The sequence below is a fragment of the Schistocerca serialis genome, chromosome 1 (genome assembly GCF_023864345.2).
Source record: "Schistocerca serialis cubense isolate TAMUIC-IGC-003099 chromosome 1, iqSchSeri2.2, whole genome shotgun sequence".
Classification (NCBI taxonomy): Eukaryota; Metazoa; Arthropoda; class Insecta; order Orthoptera; family Acrididae; genus Schistocerca; species Schistocerca serialis.
In genome coordinates, this window is record NC_064638.1 from 279827535 (window position 1) to 279851121 (window position 23587).

The following is a 23587-nucleotide window of genomic DNA, read 5'->3' on the forward strand; positions in this document are numbered from 1 at the left end:
ACAGAATTTCCGTTAGCTCTTTGGCATTTCAGGTTTATCAGCTGAACAGTATTCATAAACTTTAGTCACTTATGCATTTTTAGTTTGCATGAGCACACTTTACGAATTTGATCAAGTATACCTGATACGCAGCACGATATGCAGAATTATAGGCACGACCATTTCTTAGTCCGTTCCAGTTCTGTCTAAATAAAACTAGTAATTACCATGAAGTGCCTGAATGCATTAATTTTTCTTCTATCAGGTGCACCTGGTGTAATCGTTATCCGATTGACGCTTCGCATTTTTTTACGAATATCTGGAATAAAGAAGGAACTGTTTCTTTGTTAGCAAAATACACATTATTCAAAAAATATCATAAAAAAAATGTGCTACAGGAACTGTTATGAAATATTTAGTGCCAACAAATTAAATCCCCAGTTGATGAAAGTCGTCTGTAATATACATCACACAGCCTTGATTTTCTTTCCTCTGCTAGTCACTTGTGCAATAACTACATCTGCAACAATTTATCTCTTGATATGAACTGCTAGGCATTCAGAAATTAATTACATGAGACATTTTTAATATGGTTTAAGCGCGTAAAATTCGAGTGTGTTCTCTTTGGACTTCGCACTATACAGCGCTACGCGTTCTTGTTACGGCTGCTTGTGTTTATTGGAAGAATCACTCGCTAGGCAAGAACAGCTGTACAACAGCGCGCGATTAGCCGAGCGATCTGGGGCGCTGCAGTCATGGACTGTGCGGCTGGTCCCGGCGGAGGTTCGAGTCCTCCATCGGGCATGGCTGAGTGTGTTTGTCCTTACGATAATTTAGGTTAAGTAGTGTGTAAGCTTAGGGACTGATGATCTTAGCAGTTAAGTCACTTGTTTCGCACACATTTGAACAATTTTTTTTTTTTTTTTTTTTGAACGGCTGTACAAACAGCTGCTATAAGCCGTTCTTCGAGCGACAAAAGTGAATGACTTCAACATTATTTTAAAAATACTTGCAGTGCGCCCCAGCAACAAAAACTTTGACGGTTCATTCCATTCGTTGTATTCTTCCTGGTGAAAAATTTCAGGGTAGGTTCCGACATGCCTGATTAGACCACTCCCTTGTCAAATGCTCATTATCCAGCGTGATCCGATCCGCGTGACAACGATATTTTGTATACAGTGGATAATATGTTTTCGTTGAAATATACTGTGCGCCACAGACAGAGGCGGTGTGTCTCGCCCTCTCTGCTCTCCGTCGGTGAGGTCCGGGCACCCTCAGGATGGAACGTAGTGCCTTCTGTTTGAAGACAGCTACAGCATTAGACATATGTTTGGTTCCTCTTAAAGACACAGCATCGTGTTAGGAATCAAATTCAATGGACACGCTGTACAAATCATCCGTCTTCCACTCAAAATGGCCGGCCGCGGTGGCCGAGCAGTTCTAGGCGCTTAGTCCGGAACCGCGCGACTGCTACGGTTGCAGGTTTGAATCCTGCCTCGGGCATGGATGCGTGTGGTGTCCTTAGGTTGGTTAGGTTTAAGTAGTTCTAAGTTCTGGGGCACTGATGACCACAGATGTTAAGTCCCATAGTGCTCAGAGCCATTTGAACCATTTTTGAACTCAAAATATTTCTCCAACCGAGGCTGCGCAGGAACATGTTTAATTGCCTATCTTCTGTAACTGAGGTGATGGGTTTTGCTAGAACTTATCACAGCGTGACAACAAAGATCAGGATCTGGAGAGTAGCATACTAATTACCACAACAAATAGGTCCTCCCAGGCACCTTGAAACATCCCCTTACAAAAATTAATGAATGACTGTGTTGATAAACCTCTTACGTTATTTGATTTTCAAACAGCTGAGCAGAACTGAACGTACTCAGACATTTCGATATTTACTTATTCTGATCAACACTAAACTGACACACAATATTTTTAGCGCAACGCAATCTGACTTTCAATAATCTCTACAAAAGAATGACCTTGACTAACAATAACCTATACCTTTCATGAATCACTTACCTCACAAAAATCTTCGTTACTCGAACTACTGCAATACAGCGAGCACCAATACTACCAGCTAAATAAAAGATTCTAACTACTGAAGGCACAAACTACTGACAGGCAGAGTTAGCAAATGAAAGATTTTGATGGAGAACAAACAATGTATTTACCTTAATAGTGTTCAAAAGCCTTTATATATATATATATATATATATATATATATATATATATATATATATATATATCAGTTCATGACATCCAGTCTTACAAATTTACTCTTTCCGATGGACACACGTCCAGATCGTCCGCTCTCAAAATTCTGCCATCTCTCTCCCCACATCCACCACTGCTGGCGGCTCACCTCCAACTGCGCAACGCTACGCGCTGTTCACATACTACTGTCCAACACTACAATAGCGAATAATCCAACAATGCCAACCAGCACATAGCACAGCCAGTGATTTTCATACAGAGCGCTACGTGGCGTTACCAACATAAAACCTAGACAGCCTACTTACAACCTGTTTACAGAGATTAGTACGAATTTAAAAATTCATCATGTACCGTCTCCTAGAAATCCTTCTAAAAGCTGTAATAAGTAAAGAAAAAACTATGCGTATTTGTGTATGTAAATGTGCTATCAGTGATGAAATTTTATTTTGGAACGAGAAAACTCTCTTTCGTTAATTGTTTTGAACATAAAAATATTAATAATAAATGTATTTCTGTGTAACAAATGATAATAATAACAAAGACTATGAGTGTATCATGCCATGGAATTTCTACATAGAACTGTGGGAGAAAGCCTCAGATGAATGAAATGATCATTCTGGTGTCGGCTCTCGGAACTATTAGACGCTTTTGTACGAGGTTGCTTCCGAACACACGATTTTGTTAATTGTACATAAGTTTTATCACTATATATATATATATATATATATATATATATATATATATATATATATATATAAATTATTTGTCCTTTTAATCGCATTTGGCAACGGCCTTGCCGCAGTGGATACAGCGGTTCCCGTCAGATCATCGAAGTTAAGCGTTGTCGGGCGTGGCTGGCACCTGGATGGGTAACCATCCAGGCCGCCATGCACTGTTGCCATTTTTCGGGGTGCACTCAGCCTCGTGATGCCAACTGAGGAGCTACTCTAAGGAATAGTAGTGGCTCCGGTCAAAGAAAACCATCGTAACGACCGGGAGAGCGGTGTGCTGACCACATGCCCCTCCTCTCAGCATCCCCATCTGCGGATGACACCTCGGTCGGATGGTCCTGATGACGGAGTGCTTTTAATTGCATTTCATATCTCTCCCTCCATGTGAGTATAGTTAAGTGGATATAATTAATTATCGTTAGGTTTCAAGTTTTTTCATTGGCCATCTGCCATTCTTTTGACATAATGCCGCATTACGTGAAATATAGTTAATCACACGAGTTTCGAGCTTCACCGACAAAACGACAAGAAAAAGTACTTTGAATATTTTGCTATTAGGAAAAGAAATATTTTGTGCAGGAAAGTTTTAATTAAATATACACGACGAACCCAAAATTAACAAATAATATTATGAAACTCAGGCTTTTTTATGAGTGAATCGCTGACTGGTAAAAAGAATTATTCAAATAATAATTAACGGTGTAAAATATCAGTATTTAACAAAGAATTTACGTACAAAGAGAATAATAGTGCAGCTATGTAGGTGATCATATCGCGCCTTTCTCTGCAACAATATTTATTTATCGGGCATTAATTTGTACGTATTTGGCAGTATATATATATATATATATATATATATATATATATATATATATATATATATATACTGCCAAATACGTGCAAATTAAAATAAAAAATTACAGACAAGCATGACGCTGCAGTCTCAGAGGTGGTTATTATCCATACACTAGCTGTGGCTTCGCATGAAAAAATGTTAGGAATTTACCACACAGATCCAGTAATGCAAATATCGACGTCTAAACAGCATTGTAACATGACATATACGTACATCGAGTCCAGCACGTAATCTCGTTACACATTTTGTCGTCGCATAGGTCAAAGTGTAATAACAGTCAATGCTCTCTATTCAGACAGATGCTGCACTTCACAGTGCCCTGCTGCATTTGTAGAGGTCAACACAGTCAGCCCGCCACCGATGGCAATGTTTGTGCTCCGGACATTGGGCGCCGCTTCAAACATCATTAATGGTGCAAGGGGCTCCGTAGTTGAACACGGAAATTGGGCCTCGTTGTTTTCTCTGATGAGTCCTGCTTCGACCATAGAGGAGATAACGGTCGTATCACGAATTAGCGTAGCGAGCATTTCAGAACTGTTGACTCACATCACAGAATCCCTGCACGCCTCATATCGTATTCTGGCGAGCCAAAACCCTCTGAACTCCCTCAATGGGTTTTCGAATGCTGAAAGAGGGTACAAAATGTGACAACGAATCTCAGGTATTGTTCTTCTAATGAGACAAAATCAAAGGTGTTCCCGAGAATTACGTCATCGTCTAATTAGTTTCCATCGTCTCGTAGGTCATATGCTCTCACTCGGCAACGTCACGTAGTACGTAAACTACTCCATAACCCTGCCTTATTGTGTGTCGACATTGTTGGTTTCCGACGCTAGCGGTGGAGGTATACTATGACGAAAAGCAAAATGTGTCCCATTAAAGTATTTCAAACTTTACTAAACACATGTTGGAGTAACAACACTAGGTGCAGTGATACTCAGAAGCGCATCGGTTCAAGTCCCGATTTAATTTTCTATTGTTTCCTTAATCCCTTGAAGTAATTGTTTCGATTGTTTGTTTGTGAATGATGCAGTCGATTTCCTTTCCCATGCTTCCAAATCTGAGTTTGTGCTCCTTCTCTATCATTTATCTTTCTTTTTCTCTGGAACAATCGTCATCAAGTGTAACTACACTCCTGGAAATGGAAAAAAGAACACATTGACACCGGTGTGTCAGACCCACCATACTTGCTCCGGACACTGCGAGAGGGCTGTACAAGCAATGATCACACGCACGGCACAGCGGACACACCAGGAACCGCGGTGTTGGCCGTCGAATGGCGCTAGCTGCGCAGCATTTGTGCACCGCCGCCGTCAGTGTCAGCCAGTTTGCCGTGGCATACGGAGCTCCATCGCAATCTTTAACACTGGTAGCATGCCGCGACAGCGTGGACGTGAACCGTATGTGCAGTTGACGGACTTTGAGCGAGGGCGTATAGTGGGCATGCGGGAGGCCGGGTGGACGTACCGCCGAATTGCTCAACACGTGGGGCGTGAGGTCTCCACAGTACATCGATGTTGTCGCCAGTGGTCGGCGGAATGTGCACGTGCCCGTCGACCTGGGACTGGACCGCAGCGACGCACGGATGCACGCCAAGACCGTAGGATCCTACGCAGTGCCGTAGGGGACCGCACCGACACTTCCCAGCAAATTAGGGACACTGTTGCTCCTGGGGTATCGGCGAGGACCATTCGCAACCGTCTCCATGAAGCTGGGCTACGGTCCCGCACACCGTTAGGCCGTCTTCCGCTCACGCCCCAACATCGTGCAGCCCGCCTCCAGTGGTGTCGCGACAGGCGTGAATGGAGGGACGAATGGAGACGTGTCGTCTTCAGCGATGAGAGTCGCTTCTGCCTTGGTGCCAATGATGGTCGTATGCGTGTTTGGCGCCGTGCAGGTGAGCGCCACAATCAGGACTGCATACGACCGAGGCACACAGGGCCAACACCCGGCATCATGGTGTGCGGAGCGATCTCCTACACTGGCCGTACACCACTGGTGATCGTCGAGGGGACGCTGAATAGTGCACGGTACATCCAAACCGTCATCGAACCCATCGTTCTACCATTCCTAGACCGGCAAGGGAACTTGCTGTTCCAACAGGACAATGCACGTCCGCATGTATCCCGTGCCACCCAACGTGCTCTAGAAGGTGTAAGTCAACTACCCTGGCCAGCAAGATCTCCGGATCTGTCCCCCATTGAGCATGTTTGGGACTGGATGAAGCGTCGTCTCACGCGGTCTGCGCGTCCAGCACGAACGCTGGTCCAACTGAGGCGCCAGGTGAAAATGGCATGGCAAGCCGTTCCACAGGACTACATCCAGCATCTCTACGATCGTCTCCATGGGAGAATAGCAGCCTGCATTGCTGCGAAAGGTGGATATACACTGTACTAGTGCCGACATTGTGCATGCTCTGTTGCCTGTGTCTATGTGCCTGTGGTTCTGTCAGTGTGATCATGTGATGTATCTGACCCCAGGAATGTGTCAATAAAGTTTCCCCTTCCTGGGACAATGAATTCACGGTGTTCTTATTTCAATTTCCAGGAGTGTATTAATCTAGAGCAACAGAGTGTACTTGGGATGCACTAAAGGTGAGAGTCAACGTCCATCAGTGAGCTATTTGGAAACAGTTCAATTTCAGTATTTCCGAAATTTTAGACAGGTCTTAGAATTTATCTAAAGTAACCAGCCATAGCAGCTGACAGTGTAAAATCTTTTTCTAAGTTAAAAACAATAAAAATTACCTCATGTCGACTAATCAGTTTATCTTCGGTTAGTATTGAGCACGTAATTCATTCTGGAATTCATATCATGCCAAGGACTTTGCAAATATTTACGTTAATTTTAAATTTGAATTACTAATTATACATTTTATTGTTGCATGAATACTAGTAGATGAGAATTCTGCTAAATGAGTTTTTGTGTAAACCCTTAAAAGTAAATATTCTATTAGTAATTTGAATACTATTGGTGGGTCATTATTCAACCTATCTTCAACATCAAGTGGCTTGCAAGGGGGGACGGAGGGGGGGGGGGCATGTGGCAATGGGTAGGCTAGGACCACGTCTGTAGATAAATGTTTTCGTAAATTATAGAACGTTACCTGGATGGCAACTGACTGTTTCATCATAGCAGCCAGGGTGTAAGAATGAATGAAAACCAGCTTGACAGCATAAATCTTCCGACATAAATGTTTTGTTCATAACTATGAGTGAAACAAAAGAAATCACCTTTGGCAGTAAACCATTAAACTTTCTTGTCCAAATTTCTGCCAGTAAAATAGAATCACAAAGACGACTGCAGTTTTTACTCTCGGACTGTGTTCCAGCTCCAAGAAGTTCTTTAAGTTATACCCCGCATTTTATGTTCATGTTATTGAATCATTGTAAAAGATTATTTTGAAGAGCCCAATTTCCATCATTATCAAAAATAATGATGGTGCGCATCGCGAAGTCCCCTAATCCACTCTGTTCCAGTTATTGCTCTCTGCGAACATTCATCAGCTAAACTGTTCTGTAGCAGGTTGTCGCTTATCCTTCTCTCCCTCTTTTACTTAACTTTTCTCAAGGTGCTGTTCTACCGAGAACAGAATCAAGGAGCTTTGGAGGCCATCGGAGAGTGTCTACAAAGTACCAGGTGCCCACGCAAGCCGTCCTCTGTAGTTTTATGTTTCCCGCATACGACAGCGCTAGAAGGATTGCCTCGTCACAGCTGTCCAGAGGGGAAGTGCATGCACAAGCAAACCTCCACCGAGCTGCGCCGCCATATGCGTGCGTTTTGTGTCCTGCTTCCGCTCTGATAAGGTCTCGTGGCAGTCTGTTTGTGGTTCGAGTCAGGTCTTACATTCAGACATGTAACAACTGCAATGTTCTGCAGCGGAGACTACACCGATATAAATACTGATTTATGGGGGGACGCAACGCAATGCAGCAGTGGACTGAAAGCTGTATTCACAACGTATTCCAACGCGACGTCTACCTTCTGGGGATATGTTTTAGACGTACAAAGATGCGTTTAAGGATCGAGGGAACTTTCCAGGTACAACGTGTGGAAGGATCAATTCACGACGCACCCCATGGTGCCGGGAATATTACTGAGTATTTAAGAGCAAATTCCACGCTTGGTAATCATAGCTTAAGTGAAAATAACGCATATGTACGATGTAGTATAAACTAAAGTGTTACCGTCCTATTAAATTTGGGTTACAGTATTATTTGTACCTATAATAACAATAATACTATTATGGTCATTATTATTAATATTGTGAAAGTCATTAGATTTCGTCCAGTAATACCTATTTCTCGACGTAATTAGGACAAAGAACAGCTGCAGCGAACCTGGAAATATCAAGGTCTTCGGTACAAAGGATTCTGGAAGAACGAAAATGGCATCCCTTTGAGCTGCATCTGCGCTAACAGCCGTATGGACACTATTTCCAGAATCGGGTTTCGCTCTGCAGACGTTTCGTAAACAATCTAGCTGTAAATTTGGATTTTATCAGGCAGATATTATTGGGAGTTGAATGCTATTTCGCAAATGACACCTTTGTCAATAGACACAGTCTACATTATCGGAATCCTGCAAATCTGCACTGATTACGGCCACTTCACATGGAAGCGCACTGGGGTGTTAACGAATGTAGCGTCGTTCTAGGATACCACATCACTGGACCAGTTTATTTGGTTCCCAGACTAACTGGTCGGCTGTAGTTGCAATTACTACGGAATGAGCTGAATCTCGGGCGTCTCCTAGAAGACATCCCACTTCAGTCAGCTGTGAGGCACTGGCTTCAGCACGATGCTAACCCAAAAGGTGGACAGGTCGTGATGGTTGGATTCGGTGGTCCGTGAAATCGCCTGATTTAACGCTTGACTTTTTTATTACGGTGTTATATCAAAGCCAGGGTTTACGAAACGGAACCAGAAAATCCGGATGTGTTAAAGGAACGAATATGCCATGCTTGCCTTCAGTATCTGCAGATGTTAAGTGATGTCCATGCTAATACCGAGAGGCGCTTACGTGAATGCATCCAACAAGGTGGACAAGAATTTGAACATTTGTTCGATTTGAACATGTGTGCAGTTATAAAGATCTGTCAGACTGTAATGTAGGGTTAAAGGAACATAATTTATTAATTCATTGTTCTTTATTGCATTCAAAGATGTGACAGTATTTATGTCGTACTGCCAACTGTGAAGGCGAATTAGTGTATTATGTTTTATTAATAAATTAGCTGGCCGGCCGGTGTGGCCGTGCGGTTAAAGGCGCTTCAGTCTGGAACCGCGTGACCGCTACGGTCGCAGGTTCGAATCCTGCCTCGGGCATGGATGTGTGTGATGTCCTTAGGTTAGTTAGGTTTAATTAGTTCTAAGTTCTAGGTGACTGATGACCTCAGAAGTTAAGTCGCATAGTGCTCAGAGCCATTTGAATTTGAATAAATTAGCTGTTATACGCCCATATCCCTTGAAACAGAAATTAACGTGCTTTGGCCCTTGTGTGCATTGTTTTGGTCAGGGACAATCATTCTTCTACAGAGACACCTTCCTCGAGCCCAGGAATCGAACCTAGCACTCCTCCCACAGCTAGTAAGTTTTCTAGCGACGAGCTGTAGGACCAATTATAGCTGTAAAGTGTTTGTTTTCAAGCGCTGGTCTTACATTTAGCAAGGTTTCTTCCCTGTTGGTGTGGAGTCCCCTTTATTGTTCTGCTTAGGCAAACCTTTCGGCGTTTGTGGTGTCCGGGATTATCTAACGTCAAACGAGGACGGCATGCATGGACCACCTGCAATGCTTGCTTCATATCAGGCACACCAGTGTTTGGACTCCTGTACAATTGATGCAGCTCACGACTATAATGGCTCTGGCATTCTCTAGTGTCCGTATCTGTAACTGGGATGAAGATTTTCCTAAGCACATCCCGCTTGTGTACGAGCAATTTCGTTCGCAAGTTATCAAGCAGACTAGGCTTGAAAGAAAAAAATTATTCGGTGATTCGTTACAACAGTGAGATAGTATAAATGAACCTGTTTAACTAGAATATACACAATCCGTCAAGAATATATGAGGAATATGTAAGATGACTTGGCAAAGGCGTGGCTCTTATTGCATTGGTAAAATCAGGACATATATATGCACCATAACGAAGGAATGACATAGATGCTGGAAATTACAAGAACGATTCCACAACTGAACAGCATTCTTTAGAAATTAAAGAAAAAGATTACACAATTGCTGTAATATTGTACTCAGGTCAGGACAAATATTTTAAAGGCTTGATGTATTGGAAACTAAAATCGTCAAAGGTACCACTCAGAACTGCTACCAAAAGGCTAAACATATTCTATTTTCTGGTTACTGTAAAAGTGGTAAAAGAAGAATCAAAATGATCTCGCCCTCTTCTCCACCAAACTCGTATCGTTCAGTGATATTCCTTGTACTGTAAGCTTCACTCCCCAAATCTGTAAAAATTACTGTAACAGCTTGTACTCCGTTTTGTGAAGTAAATAGTAACTTACTGAGAGTGTGGTGAAGTGAGAAACTATATATACTACCTGAAATTTATTTCAGGCAGTAAGCTATCAGTGTGTAATTTCAATAGTTAATTTCGCACCGATTGTATATTTGAATAAGAGCAAATCTTTTCTGAGCGTGTTTACCTGTAGTGTAGCTTTGCACCAAATTCAAATGTGGATGTTAAACATTTCAAGCAAGGAGAGAATAAAAGCTTTTGAAATCTTGTGCTAGTGACAAACACTGAACATCACATGGGTGGATCGTATAGCTGGTGAAGAGGTACTTAATCGAAATGAGGGGAAAAGAAGTGTACAGCACAACTTCAGTAAAATAATGGGTCCATTGATAGGACACAGAAAAGTGAGTGTGTGTGAGATGGGCGGGGGGGGAGGGGGGGGAAGCGGGGGAGGGGAGGTGGCGGAGGGGGATACAGTAAACCTTTATTATAGTAAGCAGAGTCAAGTGGATGAATGTTGCAGTAGCTACGCAGCAATGAAGAGGGAAGCACAGAATGGACTAGCATGCAGAACTGCATCAAATCAGTCTCTGAACTGAAGTCAACAATAACAATACCAATGGATGCTAGAAGGTTATTTTGAATCGCCGTATAGTTTCTTTCGTTCTTCTTTATATTTCACGGTTTTCAGAGGACAAAAATAATATCTCTCTAACAATAACTCTGTAAATTAGCCTGAAACAAGAAATCCAAACGACGTGGCGCGGTGGTTGGCACACTGGACTCGCATTCGGGAGGGCGACGGTTGAGACTCGCGTCCGTGCATCCTTATTTAAGTTTTCCGTGATTTCCCTAAATCGCTTCAGGCAAATTCCGGGAAATCTAATTCGTTTAGAATGAAGAGTTGTGAAACATACACAAACATGTATGTTTCCAGATTGAATTTTTCATTCTGTAGCGGAGTGTGCGCTCATATGAAACATCGTAGCTGATTAAAACTATATACTGGATCGAGATTTGAACTAAGGACCATTGCCATTTGCAAGCAAGTGGGCTACAGAGCGCACTATGGAGGCGCGATTCACGGCGCGTGGGTCGTGCGGTAGCGTTCTCGCTTCCCGCGCCCGGGTTCCCGGGTTCGATTCCCGGCGGGGTCATGGATTTTCTCTGCCTCGTGATGACTGGGTGTTGTGTGATGTCCTTAGGTTAGTTAGGTTTAAGTAGTTATAAGTTTTAGGGGACTGATGACCACAGATGTTAAGTCCCATAGTGCTCAGAGCCATTTGAACCATTTTTGAACCAGGGCGCGTGTTCACAGTTCCAGTCGCGCCAGTCTCTCAACTCCTGCCTTCCAAACTCCACAGAAGTTCTCCTGCCAGACTTACAGGACGAGCACTCTGTTGTTGTAATTGCAGCATAACACCGCAAAATCAGCAATCAAACATAAAAAACCACGTACTATGTTTTTTGTTTGCTTATAGCCTTCGCTTGTTATTGCTTTTTGGTGTGGTTGGTTCCTTGCTAAATGTAATGCTTACTATATTTTTAAATCTTTTATTCTCTCTCCTGGAGGGTAAGTGTGGGCTGATGAGACAGCTTACGCGTTTTTCAGTTACAATTTTGGCTGTTTTGTACAGGCTCAATTTATTAGGAGATAAGTAGTAAAAAGAATTCTAATTAATTGGTTACTGCTTTTTTCTAATTTGATTTTTATATTGTTTTTAGTTTTGAGGGCGTAAATTATAGTCCTAGGATTACAGATGTTTCATATGTACAATGCATATATTAACTGTGGGCCTTGTAACTCCTATGTTTCCAGGGTACATAATCAGTAGACGAATAAATAATTCAGCGTTCCCCGGTAAATATAGTCGTTTTTGAAACTTCCTGGCAGATTAAAACTGTGTGCCCGACCGAGACTCGAACTCGGGACCTTTGCCTTTCGCGGGCAAGTGCTCTACCATCTGAGCTACCGAAGCACGACTCACGCCCGGTACTCACAGCTTTACTTCTGCCAGTATCTCGTCTCCTACCTTCCAAACTTTACAGAAGCTCTCCTGCGAACCTACAGTCGTTTTTGTTCCCGAAGTTCACCAAAAACGCATAAACGTTATCAAAACTTTGTCACATATTCTCGGTAATGTACCGTACGTTCCCGAAACCAAATTAACACACTCAGTATGATTGAATCGTAATTCAAGAAATGTGTCAGCATCCGCAAGGTTAATTTGGAGCCACAGTGTGTTACCGCTCACGGTCCTACCAGAATGTAAGTTCACGGATGAAAATAGTATCGATACTGAGGGCATTACATATGCGCTACCGAACAGGTTTGTGCTGTAGGACGACTGGGACGTTGCTGAAGGGATTCTCCAAAAGCGAAAAACGTAAACCGGAAGCTTAAAGGGAGTTCCCGTTGTCTTTCTCCAGTCTGGAAACAGACTCCCCTACTCTATTATGATACAAACTCCAGGGGAACCAGAACGTGGCGTATGTCAGAAATCTCTGTACATGTAAAGCACTGCATTATAGCACACATCATTATGGCAGGACTAACAGCTGATACTGAATGTATCCAAAGAATGGCCGCCGGATGATAGCAGATTTGTTAGACTCACGGGAGTGAGTCACAGAAATGTTGAAAACCTGAATCGGAAGACGGTTCCAAGTAGAAGTTCTACCTCAAAACCATACTTACAATATATCAATAACGTGTATTATGTGAAAAATCTAGATATTTTTTGTGCCCCTACGTATCGCTCTCGTAGAGAGACATACATTACTTTTAGTCAGTCTTCACGCGCTACATACGGAATGGGAAAGGAAAGGAACCCTAACATGTGCTATCAACCTAAGTACCTGCTTTCTTGCACATGACAGTGGTTTGCAAAATATGTAGATGTAGATGTAGAGGCTACAAAGATTGTTTATGTCTCCTTGGGTTTCTGCCGACAATAATAACTTCTTGTTGAAAGACGGTTTTACTATCCGAAAGCCGTCACCTTCAGTATCATTACATGTTCAAAACATTTTATACAGTCCTCATTGTGTGAGGAGCTTAGACAACTGTTAAAACAAGGCTAAAAGAGAACTGAAAATATCCATAAATCAATAACAGACAAGACGACAAACATCGTAATTGCTTCCAGATAACGATCGAGACGTTGAGATGTCCATAAGGCCACCGAGTTACGGCGGAGCTAATTCGGTAGGTAGTCTTAGGCAACGCCCGTCGCCAGTAGTTCGACCCTCGAACTAGCGAGATATCCGCCATAATTTATGGCGTTACGGTACCTTCAGCTCCTGACAAATAATCCACTGTTGCCTGTACATCGTGCTGGTTCGTGTCAATTCCTTTTTTTTTTTTTTTTTGTCTGATATATAATCTTTATTATCTACTGAGATATTCGACCACCTGTGCTTTTTAAAGTCACTGATATACTGTAGATAGCTCTTCAGAGACAAGTGTGAAAATAGTAGAGAAACACAGAGCCCCGGAAAATTTTTGTAATAAGACTGATACGGGATGACACCTATTAGCAATGTTCATTGTTTTTATTCACTACAGAGTAAGTTTCGGGCCATTTTGCCAGGTTTTGCATTGCAGACTTTGGTGGACGTTTTACCAAAACCATTTCCAGCCTTAGACTCTTGTGCAAACAGTTCCGGACACTTTTCAAATGGTTCGAATGGCTCTGAGCACTATGCGACTTAAATTCTGAGGTCATCAGTCGCCTAGAACTCAGAACTACTTAAACCTAACTAACCTAAGGACATCACACACATCCATGCCCGAGGCAGGATTCGAACCTGCGACCGTAGCGGTCGCTCGGTTCCAGACTGTAGCGCCTAGAACCGCACGGCCACTCCGGCCGGTGACACGTTTTCCACGAATGGCGCTTCGTATAACACTTGGCAACGAACACGCGCTGTTTTACGGTGCGCACCAGTTGGGCGGACACGTCTGTTCGTTGCACTCACTCAAACGTAACGAACACAGCCAAGTACCAGCTACAAAGCATGCGGGAGAGGAGCATGCATGGGCGTCTGGCTGCTACTGCTGCATCGAACTCACGGTTCCCAGCATTTTCTGTTATGGATATTTCTTTTGTTGATTAGCAATTGTCAGCTCAGCGTCAGTTAACTGCAGCGCAAAAAAACAAAGACCGAGACGACAAGGCGCACCTTTATCACCTTTACAAAGTATACCTAGAACAATGGCCTTGAAAATTCATAATTCCTGCAGACATCGGGCTGATAGTTATCATGCTTCCCACCTTCGTTCGGAATATGGTGGACTGCAGGTATTACCAAGGCCTATATCAGTATATTAGTCGCTGTACAATACTCATGAAGCGTTCAGTGCGTAATTCGACACAGTTTTTTTCTGAAAGGAGGTTGGTTCTACTCGTGACTCCAATACACCATATTATTCCCGACTACTTTGGCCGTAATATCCTATTGTTAAACATACAAACATAATCTTCGTTCAATGCGACGGCCATAATGGTTCAAATGGCTCTAATCACTACGGGACTTAACATCTGAGGTCATCAGTCCCCTAGACTTCGAGCTAATTAAACCTAACTAACCTAAGTACATCACACACATCCATGCCCGAGGCAGGATTCGAACCTGCGACCGTAGCAGCAGCGCGGTTCCACACTGAAGCGCCTAGAACCGCTCGGCCACAGCGGCCGGAGTGACGGCCTAACTGGGAACCCAACTAGGTGCCTGAAAGGTACCACTCCACTGGTCGACGTCGGTGCCAAAGTCTTGCTCGGAGTGCATTCTTCATTGGCGAAACAGATGAAAGTCGGAAGGTGCGAGATCCGGGCTGTAGGGTGGATGAGGAAGAACAGTCCAATGAAGTTTTGTGAGCTCCTCTCGGGTAGACATACTTGTGTGAGGCCTTGTGTTGTCATGGAGAAGAAGAAGTTCGTTCGTATTTTTGTGGCGACGAACACTCTAAAGTTGTTTCTTCAATTTCCTGAGGACAGCACAGTACACTGCAGAATTGATCGTCGCACCATGAGGGAGGACAGCAAACAGAATAATCCTTTCAGAGTCCCAGAAGACCGCCGCCATTGCTTTACCTTCTGAGGATGCGGCTTCGAACTTTTTCTTATGAGGAGAGGTGAGGTGGCGACACTCCGTAAATTATCGTTTTGTTTCCGGTTCGAAGTGATGAGCCCATGTTTCATCACCTGTGACGAAGTTCGACAAAAAAGTGTAAGGATTAGCCTCGTAACGTGCCAGCAATTCCGTACAGGTCGTCCTTCGTTGCTGTGTTACGGTCGTCTGTTAGACGGCGAGAAACCCAGCGCTCCACTTGGAACGCAACTCCTTTATAGAGGCCATTTTGAAACATACGTGTAGCGCCGCCAGCTATCTGAACTTCATGAAACTACAGAGGCTGAATCAGGAGTATTCCACGACGTCCCAAAGAAAATTTCGCAGTTTTTCAACCGAAACTGGCGGAGAAGAAATGTGTTGCATTACTTATTGAATGTCCCCCGTATTAGTTTGAATAATCCAGTAATACGACGGCTGCCCAGAAAGTAATGCACCGCAATTTTTTTTTTCTCAGCAGAAGATGATACGATTGCGAAACGTTACGTAGGAAACCAAAATGGACACTCAGGTGCTCCCACACAAAGATTCAATCAATCAATCAATAACCAAAGACAAATTTAACAGTTTTCTAGTAAAGATTGTGTCTTACAAACTGGCTTGCAACTCACAACGAAAAGAGGCACAAAACATAATCGGGATCACGATGCAAGGGATGAATCATGACCGGATGAATATCAAACTTGGCCCCATCGTTGGCTAGTTAAACAATGGCAAATATCTCATTCTCAAGAACCCCCTAACGCATCCGACAAATGAGTTTAAAAATCTTATAAATTTCATACCACGAAAATCTGAACTAATTCCCATCAAATATCAGCTTCCATGTGCTCACGGAAGCAGGGCGCCTCACTCACTACACCCCAGGACGTCGAATGACTAATCATGCACATAATCCAATCTGCCTCATCTCCATGAACAGCGAAAGACATTTGGAGGGAGCATATTCACCAACTGACAAGGCGAATTTTTCAAAGGGAAGAAGAAACAATACCTGGTTCGTTTGTTCAACTTTTAAATCAGTTCAGCTGCTAAAATTTCAACAAGCGCTTGCCTTGCACATTGGTCAGAGGGAACCAGCCGCGATGGAGTGCATTAAGAAAGCCTAGTCATACAGATGTGCCACCAGACTCAGACTCCCAGCCAGCTTCAAAAAAATTAAACTCAATGACTGATCACAAGTCCTGCTACAAAGCTGAACCAAGAACGTTCATCTGAAATTAACAACGTGCAAGCATTTGCATCCCTCCGTCGGAGGTTCGAGTCCTCCCTCGGGCATGGGTGTGAGTGTTGACCTTAGCGTTAGTTTAAGTTAGATTAAGTAGTGTGTAAGCTTAGGGACCGATGACCTCAGCAGTTCGGTCCCATAAGATTTTACCACAAATTTCCAATTTTCCAAGCATTTGCAATTACACATTATTCATACAATATGGCAATCATCCATGTTTAGGAAAGCTGGTTATAGGTACATGGGTTGACGGATACCTAGCATAACGAAATGAAAATGTTGTGGCTTCGTACACAACAGTAAGGAGAGGTGGCCTACAGAGTGGTGTGGAAACCGTCGTCGTAGGAAAGCTGTACAAGACAAGAAGTAATTAGTAAACAAGTTAGCACGATAAACAGAAGATTTACTTAACTTGTATTTCTCCAAGCATACGAAGATTCATTACAAATAATGCAACAGAAACACAGTCCGGCTAATACAATAGCAACAAGGATGAGGCTTTCTGAACTGGTGTCAGTGCGGCGACTAGGCGACTCATGCATAGCAACATGTAGCGAAGAGACTCCAAGTGCGGGCGGGCCATGTGGCTGCCGCCATCCAACCTGTACCACAGCTCAAAGGGCACTCGCGGTACAGAGCCAGTGAAGGCATGGCTCAGTGGGCCTGCTCCATTGGGTCCACTGGATCCCGCGTGGCCGTTATCGGCGTCTGCCAGTAATTTGCGTTGCCGTTGCTAACTTTGAGATGGTTCAAATGGTTCAAAAGGCTCTGAGCACTATGGGACTTAACATCTATGGTCATTAGTCCCCTAGAACTTAGAACTACTTAAACCTAACTAACCTAAGGACATCACACAACACCCAGTCATCACGAGGCAGAGAAAATCCCTGACCCCGCCGGGAATCGAACCCGGGAACCCGGGCGCGGGAAGCGAGAACGCTACCGCACGACCACGAGCTGCGGACTTTTGAGATGGCCATGGGCTGGTATCGATATATGATTCCACAGAAAATTAAAATCTAATCGGTTCCTAGCGTAATTCTCCCCCCCTCCCCCCCCCCCAAATCCCTCACCCTGGCATTACAAAATATAGAATACGTAGGCGGAGAAAAGACACTTTCCTGAACTTGGTAAAACTTCAAAATCAGTTGTAAGGAAGGTTGACTGCTACCATTCGCAGTGCTAAAAAAAGCTAACAGCGCCAACTCATCTGCACTTCAAGCTTCTTAACAAACGAAGCTAAGACTCTGCTGTTGCACAAAATATAGGCCTGTATCTCTTACGTCGCTCTCTTGTAGATTTTTGGAAAACCTCTGGAGACCGAAAATTTTCTCCATAGCAATCAAGGCTTCTAAAAACAACGATCGTGCGAAACCTAGCTCGCTCCGTTCGTCCACGAGACCCAGAAAGCAGGACCCAGGTAGATGACATGTTCCTTGAACACTGGAAGGCGTTCGATACAGCTTCCCTTTGTCACATAATGAATAAAACACAAGTGTACAGAATGCCATACCGACCGAGTGTTTGGATTGAAGAGTTTCTAGCAGACAGAGCACAGTGTGTTATTATCAACGGAAAGAAGTCTTGAGACGTTAAAGTAACTTCGGGCATGCCCTAAGGGAGTTTTATAGGACCATTACCCTCCACAATATGCACAGTGATTCGAAAGCCCTGCCCCTAGGACAGAAACCACATTGATAATTCAGTAGTTTTGGTCCAAAGTCGTGTCCAGGAATATGACAGGAACACTCATTCGAAGCAAAACTGTCTGGTGATCTTGGGCTCCAAGCTGGGTACCTTAAGAACTCCGAGCACTTATTCATCTATGATAGTGTTAAGAAAATCTGTTCTACTGCAAAATCATTGCTTTCCATATTTTGCGAGGAGGTAGTACGGCACAAAAAAGTCTAGTAAAGAAGGATGCAAAACCCATATCTCGAGGGCTGTGTGCACTTGTTCAGTAGAAGAGACTTGTTTCACACTATCTCGTAAGGTACACGGATTAGAGCCCATGTTTCTAGACTTTTTTGCTTCGAATGATCGTTCCTGTCATACGCCTGAATACGATTTTGCCTTATGCGCGTAGACTATGTGAAATTGTACACATTGTACACATATAAAAAAAAGTTTTGCGTCATCTCAGTTCCGAGAGTTCCGGAACCTATACAGAAAATTGGAATAGAGATCAACATAAACATCGTTTCCACCACCATACAGCGAGACCTTCAGAGGTGGTGGTCCAGATTTCTGTACACCCCGGTACCTCTAATACCCAGTAGCACGTCCTCTTGCATTGATGCGTGCCTGTGTTTGTAGTGGCATACTGTTCACAGGTTCATCAAGGCACTGTTGGTCCAGATTGTCCCACTCCTCAACTGCGATTCAGCGTAGATCCCTCAGAGTGGTTGATGGATCACGTCGTCCATAAACAGCCCTTTTCAATCTATTCCAGGCATGTTCGATAGCATTCGTGCCTGGAGAACATGCTGGCCACTCTAGTCGAGCGATGTCGTTACCCTGAAGGAAGTCATTCACAAGACGTGCACGATGGTGGCGCGAATTGTCGTCCATGAAGACGAATGCCTCGCCAGTATGCTGCCGATATGGTTGCGCTGTCGATCGGAGGATGGCATTCACGTGTCGTACAGCCATTACGGTGCCTTCCATGACCACCAGCGGCGTACGTCGACCTCACATAACGCCACCCCAAAACAGCAGGGAACTTCTACCTAGCTGCACTCGCTGGGCAGTGTGTCCAAGGCGTTATCCTGACAAGGTTGCCTCCAAGCACGTCTCCGACGATTGTCTGGTTGAAGTCATATGCGACACTCATCGGTGAAGAGAACGTGATACCAGTCCTAAGCGGTACATTCGGCACGTTGTTGGGCCCATCTGTACCGCGCTTTATGGTGTCGTGCTTGCAAAGATGGACCTCGCCATGGATGTCGGGAGTGAAGTTGTGCATCATGCAGCCTATTGCGCACAGATCGAGCGCTGCACGGCTTGTGCTGCGCGAAAAGCATTATTCAACATGGTGGCGTTGCTGTCAGGGTTCCTCCGAGCCATAATCCGTAGGTAGCGGTCATCCACTGCAGTAGTAGCCCTTGGGTGGCCTGAGCGTGGCATATCATCGATAGTTCCTTCCTCTCTGTATCTCCTCCATTTCCGAACAATATCGCTTTGGTTCACTCAGAGACTCCTGGACACCTGTCTTGCTCAGAGCCCTTCCTGGCACAAAGTAGCAATGCGGACGCGATCGAACCACGGCATTGACCGTCTAGGCATGGTTGAACTACAGGCAACACGAGCCGTGTACCTCCTTCCTGGTGGAATGACTGGAACTGATCGGCTGTCGGACCCCTCCGTCTAATAGGCGCTGCTCATACATTTTTGTTTACATCTTTGGGCGGGTTTAGTGACATATCTTAACAGTCAAAGGGACTGTGCCTGTGATACAATACCCACAGTCAACGTCTATCTTCAGGAGTCCTGGGAACTGGGGTGCTGCAAAACTTTTTTTGATGTGTGTATATACCCCATATATATCAAACTCTTTCCGGACATCACTCTTACTGTGGCGCAGAAGCAGTCTAATGTGACGTCAGACGTCACAAGTTCGTTGCAGGAAGTTCATTGTAGGGCCGTTGCAGTCCCAATTCTCAGTTTCCCATTTTCCCTTGTGTATCATTGTAGACGCCTGAGAAACTTCAATTCTGCCCTCTGGGATCCTTTGTGTTACTTCCCAAGTTTCGCTTACATACTATACAACGTCTGGAGAGGCTTATAGTACATTTTCCTTATTTTCAACAAAACCCCTAATTCATTCTTCCCACGCACCAGCCGGTACTCGCTTTGAATACAGCACCGCCTGTTGCTGCAAAATCCCTTTTTATCTCCACCGCCTTCAATCCGATAACTAGTCGGATAATGGCGAAGCGTTCAGAGCGTTTCCCTCGCATATAAAGCACACGCTGCTGCTTCTGTACTTTATGAATTTTTCCCTTCGTCGGATCTCTGAATGTTTTGAATGAAGAACTGGCGTTCTTCAGTGCTCTCATCTTCTACGATTATTCACTTCTGAGACACAAAATTTTCTTCTTGGCACAAAACTGTTTGCAGTCTCCAATTCTTCAACGTCCACTAATCTAAGGTCCTTTCGTCTGCTTGACCAGTATAGAGCCACATGGCTCATCAAAGGAAAGTATTCGATTATCATTCATTATCGAGCGTGACGGCCTACCGCCATTTCGTCTCTGACGGGAGCAGCAAACTGTATGCTACATTTACTGCTGAGGAATTTACCGACGTGAAAATGTCTTGAAATGAAAATAACGTACCCTCCGCCAGGCACCTCAAGGTGGTTTGCGGAGTATAGATGTAGATGCAGATTGAAACTGTACAACATAAAAACGTTCATCTGGACTGCCAAAGCTCCGTCAACAAATGTTGAACTATTGTAGTCTTGTAGTCGGGTAAATGCGGAATGTAACATATTTCAACGTAACAGACCAGTTAGCTATTTAAATCATGCAAGTTTACCACCAGACGGCAGTACAGTGTAAAACTAAAATTCACCGACAAAATTTCCGATGTTAGTCACGGATATTTTGTGAATATTTTGATATAAGGATCCCGTGGCTCGTTGCGGAATAATTACGTATCATTTTCTTGCCCCCATTTATGTTCGTACCTGCAGTGCCCTGAAAATTCCAACAGAACAGTGCAAATGTCGACGGTGTGTGTCTTGCTTGGAGACAAACATGCTCCGTTCACTCACGACTCTGGCTGTTCACAGCAGTAATGGATTATTTGGACTTCACCTTCAGGTTTGCATTCAGTACAGTTTCATTTGCGAAACGAGAATGGTGCAGATATCTTTCAGCAACACGTATTCCATCCTCGTATTCCCAGTTTGTGGATCAGAAATTTTCTTCTAGGACTGCTGAGATATCGAACCTCCCTATGTGACTATGAATCCTGAATCTCCCACTGATGATGATGATGATGACGTCCCATACTCCGAGGAGCGTAGGGGAAGATGCGGGAGACCCGCACCGCCGTACTAGGCAAGGTGATAGTGGAGGTGGTTTGCCATTGCCTTCCTCCGACCGTAATGGGGATGAATGATACCACTATCCTGATGAAATGTAATGGAAGCAGTGGCAGCAATAGAGTCATTCTCCTCTATAGTAACATAAGATGAATCAGTGTCTTGTTTCTCAAGTTTTTACCATAGATTTCGTTGAAAGTGGAAAGCTTTTCCAAAATTTATAGATCCCAGACAAAATGGGAATTCATGTTCGTTCCTCCATTCTGTAATTTCTATCACCACTTCGTCATAATGTTGTTTCTGGTAACAAAGGCAACTTGTTCGTTTGCTGTTCAAATCCCAGTCGTTTCCTATACGATTGGCAATGAGTATCTTGCTTATCATGGGTAGGTGTCTTATTCTATTTTATTTTTGCAGTAAGCTGCCATAGCTGATGACACTGTAACATGCTCCGTGGATTGACGACACAGAAAATAACGAAACGTATCACTTGTGTCAAGGAAACATTTTAATTAATTCAATTGCCGGTACTTGAAGAAACATTATGATTATACACTCCTGGAAATTGAAATAAGAACACCGTGAATTCATTGTCCCAGGAAGGGGAAACTTTATTGACACATTCCTGGGGTCAGATACATCACATGATCACACTGACAGAACCACAGGCACATAGACACAGGCAACAGAGCATGCACAATGTCGGTACTAGTACAGTGTATATCCACCTTTCGCAGCAATGCAGGCTGCTATTCTCCCATGGAGACGATCGTAGAGATGCTGGATGTAGTCCTGTGGAACGGCTTGCCATGCCATTTCCACCTGGCGCCTCAGTTGGACCAGCGTTCGTGCTGGACATGCAGACCGCGTGAGACGACGCTTCATCCAGTCCCAAACATGCTCAATGGGGGACAGATCCGGAGATCTTGCTGGCCAGGGTAGTTGACTTACACCTTCTAGAGCACGTTAGGTGGCACGGGATACATGAGGACGTGCATTGTCCTGTTGGAACAGCAAGTTCCCTTACCGGTCTAGGAATGGTAGAACGATGGGTTCGATGACGGTTTGGATGTACCGTGCACTATTCAGTGTCCCCTCGACGATCACCAGTGGTGTACGGCCAGTGTAGGAGATCGCTCCCCACACCATGATGCCGGGTGTTGGCCCTGTGTGCCTCGGTCGTATGCAGTCCTGATTGTGGCGCTCACCTGCACGGCGCCAAACACGCATACGACCATCATTGGCACCAAGGCAGAAGCGACTCTCATCGCTGAAGACGACACGTCTCCATTCGTCCCTCCATTCACGCCTGTCGCGACACCACTGGAGGCGGGCTGCACGATGTTGGGGCGTGAGCGGAAGACGGCCTAACGGTGTGCGGGACCGTAGCCCAGCTTCATGGAGACGGTTGCGAATGGTCCTCGCCGATACCCCAGGAGCAACAGTGTCCCTAATTTGCTGGGAAGTGGCGGTGCGGTCCCCTACGGCACTGCGTAGGATCCTACGGTCTTGGCATGCATTCGTGCGTCGCTGCGGTCCGGTCCCAGGTCGACGGGCACGTGCACCTTCCGCCGACCACTGGCGACATCATCGATGTACTGTGGAGACCTCACGCCCCACGTGTTGAGCAATTCGGCGGTACGTCCACCCGGCCTCCCGCATGCCCACTATACGCCCTCGCTCAAAGTCCGTCAACTGCACATACGGTTCACGTCCACGCTGTCGCGGCATGCTACCAGTGTTAAAGACTGCGATGGAGCTCCGTATGCCACGGCAAACTGGCTGACACTGACGGCGGCGGTGCACAAATGCTGCGCTGCTAGCGCCATTCGACGGCCAACACCGCGGTTCCTGGTGTGTCCGCTGTGCCGTGCGTGTGATCATTGCTTGTACAGCACTCTCGCAGTGTCCGGAGCAAGTAT

The 23587-nt window shown here is 44.6% G+C and overlaps 1 protein-coding gene across 1 annotated transcript in view; it reads left to right on the plus strand.

Moving 5' to 3' along the window:
* Nucleotides 1-23587, plus strand: part of LOC126466081 (uncharacterized) — a 309668-nt gene that overhangs the window by 133459 nt on the left and 152622 nt on the right. The gene's annotated exons all lie outside the window — the stretch shown is intronic.